This window comes from Vicia villosa, linkage group LG3 (assembly GCF_029867415.1).
Source record: "Vicia villosa cultivar HV-30 ecotype Madison, WI linkage group LG3, Vvil1.0, whole genome shotgun sequence".
Taxonomy (NCBI): domain Eukaryota; kingdom Viridiplantae; phylum Streptophyta; class Magnoliopsida; order Fabales; family Fabaceae; genus Vicia; species Vicia villosa.
In genome coordinates this window covers 170,385,611-170,405,960 of record NC_081182.1, presented here as the reverse complement: position 1 = coordinate 170,405,960, position 20,350 = coordinate 170,385,611, and the positions used below count along the sequence as shown (strand labels likewise).

Sequence of the window (20,350 nt, the reverse complement as noted above, 5' to 3'; positions counted from 1 at the left end):
ATGTTGGCCTGCTCATCTTCAGAGTCTGACTCTTGATCAGAAGAATCTGAGTCATCCCATGTAGCCATAAGACCTTTCTTCTTTTCAAATCTTTTCTTGTGCTTTTCCCTCTGAAGCTTTGGACATTCATTCTAGTAGTGTCCAGGCTCTTTACATTCATAGCACGTGACCTTCTTCTTGTCAGATCTTCTGTGTCCAGAAGATTCTCCCTTTTCAGGTCTTTTGAAGTTCTTGAAGTTCTTGAACTTTCCCTGCTTGCTTTTCTAGAGTTGATTTAATCTTTTGAATATTTGAGGCAGTTCATCTTCTTCTTCTTCTGATTCTGACTCGTCAGAATCTTCTTCTTCAGCCTGAAAAGCATTAGTGCATTTTTTATTATTAGATTATAATGCAATAGACTTACCTTTCTTTTGAGGCTCATTTGCTTCCAGCTCAATCTCATGACTCCTCAAAGCACTAATCAGCTCCTCAAGAGACACTTCATTCAGATTCTTGGCAATCTTGAATGCAGTCACCATGGATCCCCATCTTTTGGGTAAGCTTCTGATGATCTTCTTTACATGATCAGCTTTGGTGTAGACTTTATCAAGCACTCTCAATCAAGCAGTCAGAGTCTGGAATCTTGAAAACATTGCTTCAATGTTCTCATCTTCTTCCATCTTGAATGCTTCATACTTCTGGATTAGAGCTAGAGCCTTTGTCTCCTTTACTTGAGCATTACCCTCATGAGTCATCTTTAAGGATTCAAAGATATCATAAGCCGTTTCTCTGTTTGTTATCTTCTCATACTCAGCATGAGAGATAGCATTTAACAATATGGTCCTTGACTTGTGATGATTCTTGAATTCTTTCTTTTGGTCATCACTCATAGCTTGCCTTGTAATCTTGATTCCACGAGTGTTTACAGGATTTGTATAAACATCAAACACTAAGTCACATAAGTCACCATCTTGACAAAGAAAGTAACTTTCAAGTCTATCCTTCCAATACTCAAAGTTTTCACCATCAAAGACTGGTGGTCTATTGTAACCATTGAAGCTACTGCTTCCATTGTTACCATTGTTGATTTGTTCAGGAATAGGAGTAGATGAAGTTGTTTCAACCATTTTGACTTTGGGTTTTTCTCCCTGAATATTTTGTCTAACAGGGTTAAGTGCTTGCACCTAGAACTGACGCTTTGATGCCAATTGAATGAGTGAAAAACACTTAGAAAAGGGGATTGAATAAGTGTAACTCAAAAACTTGGAAGATAAAAACAATGAACACAATTACTTTTATCCTGGTTCGTTGTTAACCAAACTACTCTAGTCCACCCCTGACAAGGTGATTTACCTCAACTGAGGATTTAATCCACTAATCCAACTGATTACAATGGTTTTCCACTTAGTTACCCACTAAGTCTTCTAGAGTCTACAGATCACAACTTGATCACTCTAGGAAATCTTTTACAATCAATGTAAAATAAATGTTTACAAGAGTTTGATTTTCTTCTAATAAAGCTATAATCACAACAGTGATATTTCTCTTAAGTTCTAATTCTTAACACTCACTAAGATATTACAAATATGTGAGGTTGAAGATGAAGTTCTTTTGCTTTTGATTTTGATAGTGTTTTAGTAAGTTTGCGCAAGTGTTGTATGTTGCTTCTGATCAGAACTTCTATATATAGGCGCTTGAGAGGAAATGACCGTTGGGAGCATTTAATGCTTTGCGTGAATAGTACAACACTGCATTTAATGGTTCACACTTTTGTCAACTACCTCGAGCCATGCTTTTGCTGCTTTTACTGACTTTGCCTTTTGTAGCTTCTAACGTTCCTTTTGTCAGTCAAAGATTTGACGTTACAGCCTTTCATCTTGTACTTTCTTCTGGACTCAGATTTTGTAGATAACAATGTTTGAATATCAGAGTCATCAGCTTTGGTGCAGAGCATCTTTTGTCTTCTGACTTTGAAGAGCTTTGAGCATGATACCATCAAAGCTTCAAAGCTTGTACTTCTGACTGCCATCTTCTGATGCTTTCAGTTCATGTTCTGATTCTGCAGGACCATCTTCTGATGTCTTTCCATACCATGTTCTGATGAAGCCATCCAGAACTTCTAGGTCAGTGCTTCTGAATGCTGATTTGTGCATACTCTTTTATACTTTTCCTGAAATGGAAAACGTAAAGGAATAGAGTACCACATTGTCTTATACAAAATTCATACATAATTATATCATCATAACTAAGAATATTGATCAGAACATTTCTTGTTCTAACACTAAGTCTTTCCCATGGCTTTAGTCTCACCAATTTCACCGCTACACCCAGGTCAATAGAAAAATTGCATATATTTGTATTATGTGTCGAATCATCTAAAAAAAATTCCTTTGAGGATATGACAAATTTTACTCTAAAAATCTCTTTGAAACGTAATCCACTTACAATTATAATTATATTTACAGTCTGTCATTAAAACTAGTCATGTTTAGAAATGGAAGGAGAAGAATATTACTATGAACGTAAAAAGATATGCATGACGAGATATAGTTGTTAGGATTTAAGAGCCTGAGATAAATATTAATGAAGCGTGTCACAATATTTATTTTGTGATTGTCTACAGTTTTTAGTTGCTTAAACGATTGAGAAACACGAGAAAATTTATTTTTTGTTTCTCATTAGGGATAGAAATACAGAACACATTAAATTTTATTTTATTTTCAAAATAATCAATTTAATTTTGTATAGGAATTCTTATTCAAGGAATTTGCAACAGAAACGTGGAACGAGAAGATGTAAATAAAATTTGTTGATCGACTTGCCTCCAAAAGTTCAATTCTCATTATTTTCGAGGATTCTCATAGCTCCAATTCGTTTGTTCAAGTAAGCTATCGATCTATTTCTTCCTTCAACAAAATTTTTTTAACAATAGTTTTTAACAATTTGATCTTTTTATTTATAACGTTATGACTTATTTTTAAATTGGAAAAAATCAATTTGAATCATTGGATTTATGGCCCTTTTTTTTGGCTTTTTTAAAAATTATTTTTATAAGTTTACCATAATTTTGTGTAAAAATAATTTACAAAGAAACTTTTTATAAAAGGTTCAAGTAAAAATTTAATTTGAATAGTTATTCTTAAAATGTAATTTTAGATGTTTAATCATTTCAGTAAAGCTTTTTTTTAAATATAAATAGTAAAAAAGACAATTTATTTTACTATCAGCCTCGCCGAGGGTTTCATAAGGGATCCATTAGCTTTTAGTACCATTTACAAGATGCACCCTACATGCATGGCGAAAGTAGTAGGAATGATGTAGAGTTCTTCATGGGTAAGAGGGGAGATGAGCTTAGCCAATAAATAGTCTATCTTGAAATACTACCAACTATTAGTATAAAATTTGAAAATCTAATTTATTTCGGAAAGATACAATAATAGAAGGGGATAGAGCATCCTTCAAACTTGTGCCAGATCCTTTTCCTGGTTGGAATCAGAGAAATGTCATAGTCAGAAGGAACCCTTACTTCCAGAGGATCAAACTGTAGTTTTCTCGCTTAGACAAAGATGGATTTGATATCTACATATTCCGAATCAACCCATAAATAATCTTTTCTTGTTGTCTCCATCATTGAGAACGTTTGAGGCTAGGTTACAAGTTTGGGAGATTGAATGGATTAACTAAACCAAAAAAGGATAAACAAGTAAATGACAACATCAAAAGATGAAAACCCCGAGGGCACCTTTTAGCTTTATAAGTGGGACTAATCTAAGAATCAGTGGTTTAGATCAAACAAAGGAAAGAAATTCGAGAATAATCAACACATTGTCCCATCAATTCAAACGAAGGCAAAGGCAACTTAAGTGCTCTGGGTAGGGTAAACATCCCCTAACCTTCATACTTAGTGAGATGTGTTGACAAGGAGGACAATAAATGACAAAGTGACAAGAAGGAATTTAATGCACTTGTCCCCCGTGATTTTTCAGCAAACTCTAAATGCTACAGTTCTAGAGTAACGAGGATGGATTAGCTGAAAGATAGTCGTGATCACTAAAGACTCTCTTGCATTCGAGGTACCAAGTGAGTCTTAGGGGAAACTGTTATGGAACAGATAAAGGCTTAAAATAGAGAAGCCATATTGACTCATTCTACTTAGCCCGATGCATAAATATCTTCATGCATCTGTTCTAGGTATACACTTTTGAATCTCCAATTCTTCATTACTCTATCTTCTTGAATCTTGAAGTGACTTGGGTGTCGAAGTGGCTTGCAGGTACCCTGTTAATGCCTTGATTTATGTGATTGGCATTTATGTTTGGTTAAAACATAGTAGCAGTAATATGTAATAGGATATATAGAACTTGCAAATATAAACAAATACAAAACAGGTACGACAACAAGATGTTCTATGGAATGTTAAGACATGTTCTGTGACATCATGTCTTATGTGATATTGCGCCTGCTGAAGCTAGAATGTGAAGATTCAATATGTAATTAACAAATGCAGAATATTCTATGGAATATTAGGTAATCCTATTTGGCGCAGATTTAAAGGTCAAAAGAATCAAGTCAGAATATTGAAGATTGTGTAGTTTCTAATTGTGGAGATAATTTAGGAAACTTATGATTAAAGACCTTTCTTTTAGCAGAAGATTTCTGTTGATTTGTCACAACAAATATAGTTGTGATTGTGTGATTGTAAGCCCAATTCCAGTTGGGAGTAGGTTATAAATAGAAAGCTTTGTAACCTAGTTTGTAAGCAAGCTGAGTATTGAAAAGATATAGTCTTTAGGGTTTATTAAGGTAGACCACCCAAGTTGTGGGATGGCTGCCATGTTCTTATCGAAACCTGTAGGTAAGAGAAGTATTGTTCTCACTTGAAACCGGTAGGTAAGAGTTGAGTGTTTTGTTTCTTGATAGATGTTGTTAAGCAAGATCAATTATATTTTCTTGTTGATTTTTAAATAGTTGTTATAGGGTTGTAACAGTTAGGCATCACTAGGGAGTGAGCAGAGGTTCTCTTTGTCTTAGATGGAGTTCTAAGATAAAGGTTGCATTGGGTAGTGACTAGGTAAACCAGAGGTTGTTTATCTGTAAACCAGAGGTTGTTTACATAAAATAGAACTACTGAGAGCGAAATCTTCTTCCTGGCTTGGTAGCCCCCAGAGTAGGTAGTTTAACTAAACTGGGTTAACAATTCATTGTGTTTTTTTGTCTTTCTGCACTGTTATTTGTATTCTTACCTTGTCTGCTTTTATACTGCTAGATCAGATGTCACGACATCCTTATATGACATCTGAGTCTGCTGTCACCATAATTTCATACCCTTTCCTCAGTCGCCACGCCAAAGATACTTCGCAATAACTTTTAAGATCGAATCCACTAATACGTGGTTCAACATCTGATATCAGTATCCTTTTATAGTTCTGAAACGAAAAAGGTTTAAAGTCTTTTATCCCAAAATTAATTTACCATAATATGCTACTTTAAGAACAATGTTGTCTTGTAAATTATAGTAGTCCATAATATCTTTTCAACCACTAATTATAAGTGGATGGTTTTGATTATTCAATATTGTCTATTATTTTATAATATCATTTTGATACATATTAACCAAAGAAGGATTTCAGTAAATGACTGCGAAGAATAGAATTAACAGGAAAAAATTAAGGTCAAAGTTAATTTAAGCCATAAGAATAAGTCAAATAGTTTATTGATTGATAAAGAACTTGAAGGATAGAAAAACACTTAGAAAGGGGGGAGATTGAATAAGTGTATCTCAAAAACTTTGAAGATAAAAACAATCAACACAATGATTTTTATCCTAGTTCGTTGTTAACCAAACTACTCCAGTCCACCCCCTTAGAGTGATTTACCTCAACTGAGGATTTAATCCACTAATCCAACTGATTACAATGGCTATCCACTTAGAAACACTCTAAGTCTTCTAGAGTATCCTGATCACAACTTGATCACTCTAGGAAATCTTTTACAATCAATGTAAAATAAAGTTTACAAGAGTTTGAATGCTTCTAATAAAGTTGTAATCACAATTGTGATATTTCTCTTAAGTTCTAAACTTAACAATCACTAAATATTACAAGAGTTTGTGAGGTTGAAGATGAAGTTCGTAAGCTTTTGAATTTGACACCAATTCTGTATGTTTGCGCAAGTATTCTACTTTGCTTCTGATCATAACTTCTATTTATAGGCGTTGAGAGGAAATGGCCGTTGGGAGCATTTAATGCTTTGCGTGAATAGTACAATGTTGCATTTAATGTTTCACACTTTTGTCAACTACCTCGAGCCTTGCTTTTGCTGCTTTTACTGACTTTGCCTTTTGTAGCTTCTAACGTTCCTTTTGTCAGTTAGAGATTAGACGTTTCAGCCTTTCATCTTGTACTTTCTTCTGGACTCAGATTTTGTATATAACAACGTTTGAATATCAGAGTCAACAGCTTGGTGCAGAGCATTTTCTTGTCTTCTGACTTTGAAGAGCTTGAGCGTGATACCATTCAGAACTTCACAGCTTGTTCTTCTCACTTTCATTCTTCTGATGCTTTCCAGTTCATGTTCTGATTTTGCATGACCATCTTCTGATGTCTTGCTAGAGCATGTTCTGATGAAGCCATCCAGAACCTTCTGAGTCAGTTGCTTCAGAGCGCTGATTTGTGCATACTCTTTATATATTTCCTGGAATGGAAAATGCAAAGGATTAGAGTACCGCATTATCTTATACAAAATTCATACATAATGTTATCATCAAAACACAGAATATTTATCAGAACAATTCTTGTTCTAACATTCTCCCCCTTTTTGATGATGACAAAAACATATATAATTGATATGAATTTGTATCCAGAATGTCAGATGAACAAAGACAATTACATAGATATAGCAAAAGCTTATAATCAGAGTGTGTGAATATGTCTCCCCCTGAGATTAACAATCCCCCCCTGAAATTAATACTAGAAGAATTTATAAATAAAAGACTTCCCTGAGTATTTTTCCATTTCAGTTGAGACTTTCACATTGAATAGAACTCCAGAACATTCAGAGCTTCTCTTCAGAGCTTCCATTGAACAGCTGCAGAGCTTTGAATTTTTCTTTGTAATCAATTGTATCAGAGCATTCCTTGCTTCTGATTTTGAAGCTTCAGAGCACTAAGCTTGCTTCAATTCTTTAAGAGCTTGCCTTTCCTTAGAATTGCTTTTCCCAATGTATTTGCTTCTCATGTTGAGCTTTGTCCATAATATCATATTCCTGCAAAACTATCAAAGACAAAAAAAAACTTGCAAATAATGTTAGGAATGTTGAGACTTAATTCTAGCAACTGATATAATAAATCAATTCAATACAGAAGCAGATGCAATTCAAGCAGATGCAAAAACAAAGAAAACAAACTAAGACACAAGACAGACTACGACTGGCTAAGCTTAGAAGCTAAGACAGCCAGAAGGTTCTTAATCTCAGTAGTGTCTTCAACTTGCTTCTGAGTAGCTTCCTTTTGAGTTTGTATAAAGGATCTGAACTCGGCATGTGTGTCTCGTGCTTGTCCAGACAAAGAGCTAAGTTAGCTTGATTCTGTTGGAGCTCCTTCATAGTGTTTATCAGAATAGAAGCAGAAGGACCAACAGAAGCATCATTAAAGTTGTTGTCCAGAATAGGAGGATTTGCACCGGCCTCAACCATAAGAACATCTTCATGATTTTCCTCAACAGGAATATTTTCACCAGGATGCTCTAGGCTTTCAAGAGTTGCAGCTAGATTTTCTGGAGGAGTTGGAGTCTCAGGTTCTGGAGGGTAGACAACTTCTGGGAAGACCATGTTAGGAGCCTTTTCAGAATGGTTCTCCCTGAGCCAGTTGAACAAGGCCTGAAATTCTCCAGTCTGAACCTTGTATGGATGTGGCTTCCACACAACGATTGCCAGAGGATTTTTTTTCTTCAAGATCATCAATAAACTACTTCTCTTCAAGAGGCTTCCAGCTGGTGAAGGGATGTTAGTATCTTCCATCATCATACTCTAGAAGGAATCTAGAAGGTCCAGGAGCAGCAACCAAGCAGTCTTTCTGAAGATCCAGAAAGCCTGATTGAATCTCCTTTCTGAAACCTCTCTAGAGCTTCCCAGCATCTACATGATCCATCTTGGAGGCATGAGCAATATTCAGAGCATCTAACCCTATCCGTACCTTATACTTTAACAGTTCAAAACGAATATCAACAGAGGTTTCAGAAGGGTTATTCTGAAATGGGTGATTGGAGAGTCTGGATTGAGAACAAAATTGGGTTCAGGTTCTCTAGATAACAAAATAAAGGTGTTAGAAAAGAATAGAAAAGATGATGAATCTGCTGTGGAGGTGGTTGAAGGATGTGAGATTGCAAAATGAATGGAGGTGGTTGAGAAGATATTTTCAGAAGGAATTAGTGGAAAAATAGCATTTAGAGGTTGGGGTCAAGAGTTGGTTCAGAATGAAGTGGACGATTTCTTTTAGAGGTTGTGGACGAGGATGGAAGATCAGAAGGAGGAGGTCTTTTCTGAGGGGGAAGGTCAGAGGAAGAATGTAAACTGGAGGTGTCTACATTGTCTATATCTTCTATGAGCTTTTGAAGTTGTTCAGAAGTTCTTGTAACTTTGAGGGAATCTGTTGATACGTGTTCAGAACTATTAACAGGTACAGATTCAGAGATAACAATACCTGAAGGTCTCTTCTGCTTCTTGGCTTTCTTAGCATCAAGACCTTCTTCTGTGACCTTTCTCTTCAGCTTCTTCTGTTTCTTCTTCTTATCCTTTTTCCTTAACTCATCCAGAGAGGGAAGAGTTCTTCCATGAATCCAAGAAGAGTCAACATCAGATTGTGCTCTAACACAGGATTTCAGATAGCGTTTAACTGATTTTGATATTTCTTCTTTGAACATATGAGAGAGACCAGCAACGGGGGTTCTTCTGGTCAGAATATCTGGAAACACCTTTGGAGGGGTGGTCACCTTTTCAATCAACTGCATCCTTCTCAGAGACTGAGCACTCATAATACTCCCACGAATAGCAGTTAGATAATGAGAAGAGCCAGCTGCTCTCAGAGTATCTATCAGACCAATTTCAGTCAGAATATCTGATATCATTCTTCCAAAGGGAATGGTATTCTTCTTAAGCTTGGGATGCCTCAGACGTTCTTCTTCCCTTGATTCTTCAACTGTAGTCTTCAGATGTTGAAACACAATATGAGGTAGATTGACTCTCATACCTTTTCCAATGCAGAACAAGGTGAACTTCTGATCTTGATTGATGTAGGTTGCAGAGTTTGTTGATTTTCTGTGATAGAAAGATCCCAGAATGATCTTTTCCCAAACTCTGTAGGAAGGCTTCAAATCTGTAGTGTGAGGAGAAGCAATTCCAAAAGTAAACAACTCTGGGTCAACCTTATCCCAATCAGTTCTACCAGGGAGAGCACCTGTGATTCCACCTACACCTTCAAGACTGTACAGTTTCCTTATCAATTTCTCAAAGACAACCACTTCATGACCTAGCACGAAGGAGATGATAGAAGTTTGAGTAACAGTGGCATGAGTCCAGAATTCATTAACCAAGATAGGGTAAACTGGTCCAATTAGACGTTTAAAGAATTTTGTCCATCCTTGTACCAACACTCCAGTTTTGATTTTGAAATTATGGGCCAAAAGATTTTCAAAATCCACCATAGTTTCACAGAGAACCTCCAGTTCGTCGTATGGAATCAAACATGTCTTCAATGGAGTAGTTACTGATTTCTTTTGTTGATCTTGTTTTGAAGATGAAACCTTGCGTTGAACATTTTATGAAGAAGCCATTGATTCACAACTAAGATTACTGGGTTCATAACTAGGGTTTATGAAAAGAGAGAAAAGGAGGCAAAAAGAAATGCAAATTGTTAGAACAAGAATTGTTCTGATCAATATTCTTAGTTTTGATGATAACAATGTATATGAGTTTTGTATAAGACAATGTGGTACTCTAATCCTATGCATTTTCCATTTCAGGAAATATATAAAGAGTATGCAGAATTCAGCGCTAAGAAGTACTGACTCAGAAGGTTCAGTATGCAACATTAGAACATGCTCTCGCAAGACATAAGAAGATGGTCAAGCAGAATCAGAACATGGTCTATTGAAGCATCAGAAAAACTTGAGATCAGAAGCAGAAGCACTGAAGTTCTTATGGTATCACGCTGGAAGCACTTCAAAGTCAGAAGACAAGAAGATGCTCTGCACCAAGCTGTTTGACTCTGATTAATTCAAACGTTGTATCTACAAAGATCAGATCAGAAGCAAGTACAAGATGGCAGGCTACGCTGACTGACAAAAGGAACGTTAGAAGCTATTAAAGGCAAAGTCAGTTAAAGCAGGAAAATCAAGGCTCGAGGTAGTTGACAAAAGAGTGAAACATTAAATGCAATGCTGTACGGATCACGCAACGCATTAAATGCTCCCAACAGTCATCTTCCCAAAACGCCTATAAATAGAAGTTCTGATGATTCAACAGGTAACTATAAATAGAAGTTCTTCCTAAAGGAGTCATGGAGGAAGATTCAATTCCATCTAAGGATCCCAACACGTTCCCTGAAGGTTCCTGAAGCAATTGGAATTCTCACACGCAATCAGCACCCCCAGATTTACCTCCTATAAGCCAAGGTACGTCATGAAATTTTTAAGCTCGATTCCTCTAATTCATGGCATATAAACATGTTTGGATTGCATTATATTGTTTGTTGTGGTGTGCTGAATATTTCTGGATGTTTAATTCATTGATTACATGCTTGAATCGAGTTATGCCATGGTAGAAGGTTAGGTTTTTGTTTTAGGGTTTCTATGTACAGGAACTTTCAGGCAAAATTAAGGCCATGGTTGAATTTGTGAGACCAAGACGAGATGATCCATGGCCTCGTGAAATATTTCTGTGTATGTTTGCATGTATTCGTAGGGTGCACTTTGTAGCTACGAACGCGTCTGTAGCCATAGATCAGTTGCAGGGCCTAACACGACGGAAGAGGTTGAAGACGATAACGTGTCTTCTCCTGATTGGTTAGTTCGCGCGCGCGTTTGGTTTCAAATCCAGGTGGATCCAGCGCGTTAAGACGTACGAACGTATCGTGTGCCTTCACTCTCTCAGCCACCTGATCATCATCTAATGCAATCCAACGAGCCAAATCCAGTGGTCCACCATGCATCCTCACACGCGCGCCACACTGGATTAAAAGCTAAGATTTTTACAATTTTTTTAATTTTTAATTATATAACTTGTTTTTATTTTTATTTATATATATGTCTTTGTTTTTTTCTCTCTTCACATTTATTCTAACAAAATCTTTTTTATTAAAATTCTTTGTTTTATAATAATACTTTATAATACTTATTATATTTATTTTATTTATAATATTTATTTTGTTTATTATAATTATATTATCTTATTTGTTTTATTTATTTTAATTAGTAAAATTATTTTTTATTTATTTTAAATTCTTTACAAAATCATATTTATTTTGTTTTAATTAACAAAAATTATGAGATTGTTTTTGTCCGATTAAATTATTTTCTTTTCCTCGATTTAATTAATTAGGTTGCGAAACCAATAATTAATTAAATCGGTCACTTATTTTATTTAATTTACGCCCGAATCAGGATTTGCGAGGACTTGCCATACACTAAAATATTATTTTTGTGTATTCTTTTCAGGGTTAGCAACAGGGTTTCCTCCGACTACACGCCACGCCCATTACGAAGCTAAGTCCTGATTTAACACTTATTTAAATATTTGTTATTTAACATTAGGGTTTACCTTCAGATATAATGAACTCCGCCTACACTCACATCTTTTTTCTGTCTGCCTTTGCTTTGCCATTTTTCAGGGTTAACCCCGAGGCTACCTTCAACTACAAACCATATCAGATCAAATCAAAGCTAAGTTTCTATATTTATTTTCCTTTTTTTCTTTTTATTTTGATTAGGGTTAACCGTACCTGCCATTGAATTGATAATGCACTCACCCCTTTTTGGTTTCTATTTTTTCCACCTTTTCAGGGTTTGCCAACCGCCAAAGCTCAAATAGTCGGTAACCCTAAAAGTCTAATCTCTTTTATTTTTCTGCTTAATTATTACTTATGTCAAACCCGCTGGTTTCTTTTTCCCTTCCCCATATTCTTATGTATCTGTTCCTGGTTTGTATTGTTTGGCCTTAAAGGCACTTAAGACTGTTTTATATTTTCTGCCATGGTTAGTAATTTAGGGAGTGCAACCTTGAACTGAATTAGAGTCATTTAATTACAAGATAATATATTTCGAATTGAATCACATGATTGTTGCACCCACGCACCTTTTATGGTACCCCTCTTGTTGCATGTTGCATGTTGCCTTGTTGCCTTGTGTTTCTTTTGCAGAATAGCCATGTCCCTCGAATACAAGGATACCTCAGCCATGTTGCCTCGAATAATGCAAAGATCATAAGTCCCTAATGATGCTGCCTTCGATACACTAAACATGATCTCGTCCCTCGGAAGTTGCCTACGAAGGGCTGAGGTATCCTCTGGTTGCCTAAACGAAAGGCTATTCTGATCCTTCCCTTAGACTACCTGCCTCTCTATGGCAAGGGACAGTCTTATGGCGAACGAACTCTCAATGACCCTTAAATCTCCAAATCAAAGGAATTCCTTGCCCTCCTATGGCTAGGATAGCCCTGAAAGGCTAAAAGAACTTTTCTACAAACATTAAAGGTAATTTCTCCTAATTGCCTTGCTCTGGCTAAACTCTTTTTCTACCCTTTTCTCAAATACTTTCAAAAAGCTACGCTTATTTACAAGCTAAAGTCTTATTTCATTTCTACACTTTTCTTCAAAGAGCAAAGAAATTAAGAGCCCATGGAAAACCATGGATGCAAAGGGTGCCTTACACCTTCCCTTTGTATAATTACCCCCCGAACTCAGTTTTTATTTAAAAGGTTTTTCCTGTTCTTTTAGCCTTTCTGATATTTGGATAAAATAAAAGTCGGTGGCGACTCATGCTTAACCGCGACATTTCGATAATAAAGTCAGTTCACCGTATTACAGATAGTTCTCCTCAAGTTCTGTGGAAACTCTTAGAGTTAGATGTGTGCTTTATATCATGAGAATGGCCAAACTTGAACTGATCATACAAAGGTTTGTATGTAACAACCATCTCATCAACAGGTTCAAGTTTATATGGGGTTTCACTCTCATAGCCTATGTCAATTCTCTTGTTTCCACTTACACCATATATCATAGAGGCTAGCTGACTTCTGCCAATACCTCTAGATAGAAACTTTCTGAAACTCAAGTTATATTCCTTAAGAATATTGTTCACACTTGGAATAGACTTTTCTGAACTTGAAGATGATTCAACATCTTTAGATAGTTTTAAGACTTTTTCTTTAAGTTCAACATTTTCTATTTCAAGCTTCTTAGTTTCAGATGCAAAGAGCTTTCTCAACTCTTTGTATTTGATACTAAGTTTAGCCTTGATTTCCAGATGTTCAGTTAAGTTGGAAACTAACTCATCTCTAGAGAGTTCAGAAAATACCTCTTCAGAATCTGAGTCTGATGTAGATTCTGACTCTTCATCAATAGTGGCCATCAGTGCTATGTTTGCCTGCTCATCTTCAGAGTCTGACTCTTGATCAGAAGAATCTGAGTCATCCCAAGTAGCCATAAGACCTTTCTTCTTTTCAAACTTTTTCTTGGGCTTTTCCCTCTGAAGCTTTGGACACTCATTCTTGTAATGTCCAGGTTCCTTGCATTCATAGCACGTCACCTTCTTCTTGTCAGATCTTCTGTGTCCATAAGATTCTCCTCTTTCAGGCCTTTTGAAGTTCTTAGAGTTCTTGAACTTTCTCTGTTTGCTTTTCCAGAGTTGATTTACTCTTCTAGATATTAGAGATAGTTCATCTTCTTCTGATTCTGATTCTGACTCTTCAGAATCTTCTTCTTCAACCTGAAAAGCGTTAGTGCATTTTTTACTATTAGATTTTAATGCAATTGACTTACCTTTCTTCTGAGGTTCATTTGCATCCAACTCTATTTCATGACTCCTCAGGGCACTGATCAGCTCTTCAAGAGACACTTCATTCAAGTTCTTGGCAATCTTGAATGCAGTCACCATAAGACCCCATCTTCTGGGTAAGCTTCTGATGATCTTCTTGACATGATCAGCTTTGGTGTAGCCTTTATCTAGCACTCTTAATCCAGTAGTCAGAGTCTGGAATCTTGAGAACATTGCTTCAATGTTTTCATTTTCCTCCATCTTGAATGCTTCATACTTTTGGATTAAAGCTAAGGCCTTTGTCTCCTTTACTTGAGAATTACCCTCATGAGTCATCTTTAAGGATTCAAAGATATCATGAGCAGTTTCTCTGTTTGTTATCTTCTCATACTCAACATGAGAGATAGCATTTAGCAATATAGTTCTAGACTTGTGATGATTCTTGAAGTCCTTTTTTTGAGCGTCACTCATGGCTTTTCTAGAGACCTTGACACCTTGAGCATTAACAGGATGTATGTAACCATCCAGCATTATATCCCATAAGTCACCATCTTGACAAAGAAAGTAACTTTCGAGTCTATCTTTCCAGTAGTCAAAGTTTTCACCATCAAAAACTGGTGGTCTATTATAGCCATTAAAACTATAGCTTCCATTACCATTGTTATTTTGTTCAGGAGTAGAAGTAGATGAAGTTGTTTCAACCATTTTAACTTTGTGTTTTTCTCCCTGAATCTTTTGTCTAACACGGTTAAGTGCTTGCACCTAGAACCGGCGCTCTGATGCCAATTGAAGGATAGAAAAATAATTAGAAAGGAGGGGATTGAATAAGTGTATCTCAAAAACTTAGAAGATAAAAACAATCAACACAATGATTTTTATCCTGGTTCGTTGTTAACCAAACTACTCCAGTCCACCCCCTTAGATTGATTTACCTCAACTGAGGATTTAATCCACTAATCCAACTGAATACAATGGTTATCCACTTAGAAACACTCTAACTCTTCTAGAGTATCCTGATCACAACTTGATCACTCTAGGAAATCATTTACAATCAATGTAAAATAAAATTTACAAGAGTTTGAATGCTTCTAATAAAGATGTAATCACAACTGTGATATTTCTCTTAAGTTCTAAACCTAGCACTCACTAAATATTACAAGAGTTTGTGAGGTTGAAGATGAAGTTCGTAAGCTTTTGAATTTGACACCAATTCTGTATGTTTGCGCAAGTGTTCTGCTTTGCTTCTGATCAGAACTTCTATTTATAGGCGTTGAGAGGAAATGACCGTTTAGGAGCATTTAATGCTTTGCTTCAATAGTACAACGCTGCATTTAATGTTTCACACTTTTGTCAACTACCTCGAGCCTTGCTTTTTCTACTTTTACTGACTTTGCCTTTTGTAGCTTCTAACGTTCCTTTTGCCAGTCAGAGAATAGACGTTTCAGCCTTTCATCTTGTACTTTCTTCTGGAGTCAGATTTTGTAGATAACAACGTTTGAATATCAGACTCATCAGCTTTGGTGCAGAGCATCTTCTGTCTTCTGACTTTGAAGAGCTTGAGCGTGATACCATTCAGAAATTCAGAGCTTGTTCTTCTGACTTTCATTTTTCTGATGCTTTCCAGTTCATGTTCTAATTCTGCATGACCATCTTCTGATGTCTTACCAGAGCATGTTCTGATGAAGCCATCCAGAACCTTCTGAGTCAGTTGCTTCTGAGCGCTGATTTGTGCATACTCTTTATATATTTCCTGAAATGGAAAATGCAAAGGATTAGAGTACCACATTATCTTATACAAAATTCATACATAATGTTATCATCAAAACACATAATATTGATCAGAACAATTCTTGTTCTAACAGCACTTACATGTGAAGATATTTTAGCAGTTGAGAAAGAGTAAATGGGAGTTGAATGAAGAAGAAGACATGTTAATTCCATGACTCCATTTAGGATCCTTGAATAATAGAGAATTTGATGTTGGTTTAAGAAATGGTTAAATAAGTTTTTGATCCCTATATATATATATATATATATATATATATATATATATATATATATATATATATATATATATATATATATATATATATATATATATATATATCAGATTTCATTTTTAGTCCCTCTAAACATTTCCTTCAAAGAATGGTCCCTCTAAAAATTTTCCATCCACACGTTTAGTCCTTCCTGCTAACGTCTGTTAACAGAGCTGACGTAGCACTAACACGTGGCAATGCCACCTGTCAAATTGCTGACGTGACATGCCACGTGGCTAAAGTCAACATGATACTTGAGCCCATAAAATTTTGCACCTAATTCGTAGCTAACCTGTAGCAAAATTTCTAGTTTTGAAAAATACAATATGTTCATTCTGATATTTTTTACAAAATATTATAGTAATGTTTCGTTGCATATTTATCATTTCATGAAATTCTCCACTGAAACAAAAACTCTTGAATTGAGAAGAGAAGTAGATGCAGTTTCCTTCACATCCATAATAATCTTTAGCCAACAATGCAAAGTTTGATTCTTTACCTAAAACAAACGAAACATCACCAAAATCTTTAACATCTAACCATTTACCCCATTCTTAATCAAGCTTATAAACTTCCACAAAAACATTTTTGAAGAAGTAACCATTGTAATACATTTTATTATTAATAAACAAATCACTCACATAGAGACTTCCATCACACTCTACAAACTGCTTCTTATTTATATCACAATCCATAGATTCATGCATCTTCCTTTCACCACAACAAATGTTTTTTGGCGAAAACTGACACAACTTCAAGGACAAAGAATTAATCCAAATAATTGTTCCTATTTTATCTACCACATAAACATGTCCCTTGTAAAGTATTATATCATTAAAATACTGATTTTCTGCACCATCATTCTCTAACATGGTATTTTTCTTCTTCCCAATATTGGAAACTCTTAATAATTTATCGGTGCTGAGTTCAAAGACCATGCAACGATCCTCAACAGAAAACAAGATTACCTTACAAATTTAAAATTGATTTCAACTTTACGACAAAGCGTATATAATTCAAACAACACCATATAACGTAAAAGTTCATCAAATTCAAACTATTTTCCATAGTCTCCTCAATTCTTAGTCTCTCATTAGTTAAGAGATCTAAGAGATAAAGTTTGGAGGAATTTGAATCCTAAAAAACTTTGATGAGCCACCCTTTATTAGAACAATAAGAAGTTGAAGGGTTGTGATCATGTGATGATGGTTGAATACGATATATTTTGGTTTGGATTAGAGAACATAGGTGATGTGGAATGCAAAGGTTAGGAGATGGAGGAGAAGGAGAAGAACGCCACACAGTACATATAGCACGAAATCTAGTAACATCAATTGTAGTGTTCAGTTTTTGTCCAATAACTAGCCACGATTCTTTAGGAAGATTTGCGCTTGACATTTTCTCTACATTCACTTCAGTTCTTTACTTAGTCTTTTTATGTATACTGATAGAGAGATTAATAGAATCAATTATTATTAGTTTTATTAGTATTTTGATGTATTAGATGTTATTTTATATTATAGTGTTATCTAGAATATTCTTAAGATATTTTGGGCTTTTAATAGCTTTTGGGCTTTTAGTTATTTACCCATTAGAAGTATTACATATGTAGTGTCTTTGACACATTTTAGAGTATCAATGAAAAGAAATGAAATTTATTTTCTTAGTCTAGTTTTATTGTCTCTTTTATTTTACAGCTTTTATTAGTTTTGTTAGGGTTCCAAATCAACTTCCTAACATTGGTGCTTTCATCTTTTGCACTCAATCCTTCCATGGCATACTCTTATTACAATCATCCATTTCCACCTACATTCACTCACTTGCATTGTTCCACTATAACAACAATTTCTCCTCCACCATCTATAAACCCATATTCTGCATATTCTTATGCATCCTCAAATCCTCCATTTTCAACCTTCACTCCATCCATCCCATACCAACAACAACATATAGTTTTTGCTCCACCTCAACAATCATCCTCCACATTCTATGAATATTCAAACTACCCTAACTATCAACCTCAACCTCAAGATTTCTTTTCTCAACCAGAAATTCCTCAACCTCAAGATTTCTTTTCACAACCAGAAATTGTTCATGAGTTAGAAACTCTAAGGCAATACTTAACTGAAACTCAGAAAATCGAAAACAAATATAGAGAAGAGTTGAAGGTACAAATTCAAAATATTTCAAATTCATTAAAAAATTCACAAGAAAAATGGAAAGAGAAATATATTCAGAGAACTACAGAAAAACAGAATGAAGAAGAACAAATTCAAGCTTTAAGTCTTTCTCTCAAATCTTCAACACGAACAAGCTCAAAACAATGTTCCACTTATGAGTCGACTAACTCATGTGATAAAAATTCCTTCAACAGAGGTTCTTTTGATGTGGCCCTTAAAGCTGTTGGTAACAAAAAGTTTCAAGAAAACCACAAAGGTTATGTTGCAGTGAGCAAAAACTCACCACCAAAGCCACCACCCGCGTCAATATTTGAACAACCACCGGTATCTCCGGCTAAACCGCCAGATCTACTAGTGAAACCAACGTCCAAACCTTCATTCACAGTTGTTACGCCGACAATATTTCCTTTAAACAACAATTATACAAATCTCTACTCTGAAACTAAATCAATTCCAACAATTGGAGGGCCGTCGGAGAAGGAGATTAGGTGTGTCGACGTTGGGTTCAGAGATACATTTCAACAACATTTGTTCTCCACTTTCAATATACTTGGTTTCTCAATACTCGTATTTGATCCCGGGGGATTTTTTTCTCATTATTGGTTGCTCCACCATGTACAACCCTTCAAGAATTGTGCACCACCCCTCACAATTACGCTTTCATGGAAGAACAAGAAGAAGATAGAAATAAAAAAAAATTGGTTTACAGATGCGGCCGTCACATGGAGATAAGCCAACAAACATTAGGGTTGGTATGTGATACTTTTGCATTGTTTGTTGGTGGATCAAATTGTTTAATTTTTTTTTTTTAAAAGATGAGCCCACTATATTAAAAAAAAAAAAAATCATTCAGCCCATTTGAGATTTAAAAAAGTGATACTATTGTTACAACCTTGAGGACAAGGTTGATTTTGAAGGGATGGGTAATGATAGAGAGATTAATAGAATCAATTATTATTAGTTTTATTAGTATTTTGATGTATTAGATGTTATTTTATATTATAGTGTTATCTAGAATATTCTTAAGATATTTTGGGCTTTTAATAGCTTTTGGCCTTTTAGTTATTTACCCATTAGAAGTATTACATATGTAGTGTCTTTGACACATTTTAGAGTATCAAAGAAATGAAATGAAGTTTATTTTCTTAGTTAGTTTTTATTGTCTATTTTATTTTACAGCTTTTCCTTAGTTTGTTAGGGTTTAGATTTAGCTTCCTAACATATACACCCCACTTTAAGTCTCCTCCGTCCCTTTACTTTAATAAAGATGATATGCATATTTGCATCTGGTTAACACAATAAAAAGGAACTGAATATTTTTTAACATTAAATTAGACTTGCGATAGGAAAACAAAATATAAAGCAACCAAATCTTTTCTAAAAGTTATTAGACTTACGGATGAAGGAACCAAATCTATTTTGAATGCAACTAAACATTACTATAATATTTTGTAAAAAATATCGATATGAACAGATTGTATTTTTCATAATAAAATTTTTTGCTAGAGATTAGCTACGAATTAATTACGAAATTTTATGGACGCAAGAATTATGTTGTCTGTAGCCACGTGGCATGTCACATCAACAATTGGACAGGTGGCACTGCTACGTGTTAGTGTCATGTCAGCTATATTAACGGACATTAGCAGGAGGAATAAAAAATGTGGATGAAAAATTTTAGACTGACCGTTTTTTAAAAGGACTAAAAACGAAATCAAATATATTTAGAGGAAACAAAAACTTATTTAACCCTTAAAGAAATTGTGTGATTTTTTAGTTGGGAGGTAAGAAGAAAAGGAAATATTTTTGTTAAATATGGTAGTTTTCAAATCTATATCTTTACATGATGAAAGGTAGGTATGGAGTATTGATGGAACACTGGGAAACAATATCCAGACATGAACAGTGAAATAGAATTTGACTAAAATACCTTCCTATAAATAATTTATTTGTTTAATTTTATTTTTTTTCCATCATTTATGTTTTGAAATTTGCTATAGAAAAAAAATTATCATATCGTAATTAATACTTTATAAAAGTGTTTCGGTTGAAAAACATTCGCGTTTTTAAAATTAAAAAAAAAATAAAATCATACCACAACACTTTTTAAAAGTGTTCCGGTAAAAAA

General features: G+C 34.9%; 1 pseudogene; it reads right to left on the bottom strand.

Moving 5' to 3' along the window:
- Nucleotides 1-8,095: 8,095 nt before the first annotated feature.
- LOC131659373 (uncharacterized) lies at nucleotides 8,096-17,440 on the bottom strand (annotated as a pseudogene).
- Nucleotides 17,441-20,350: the final 2,910 nt, after the last annotated feature.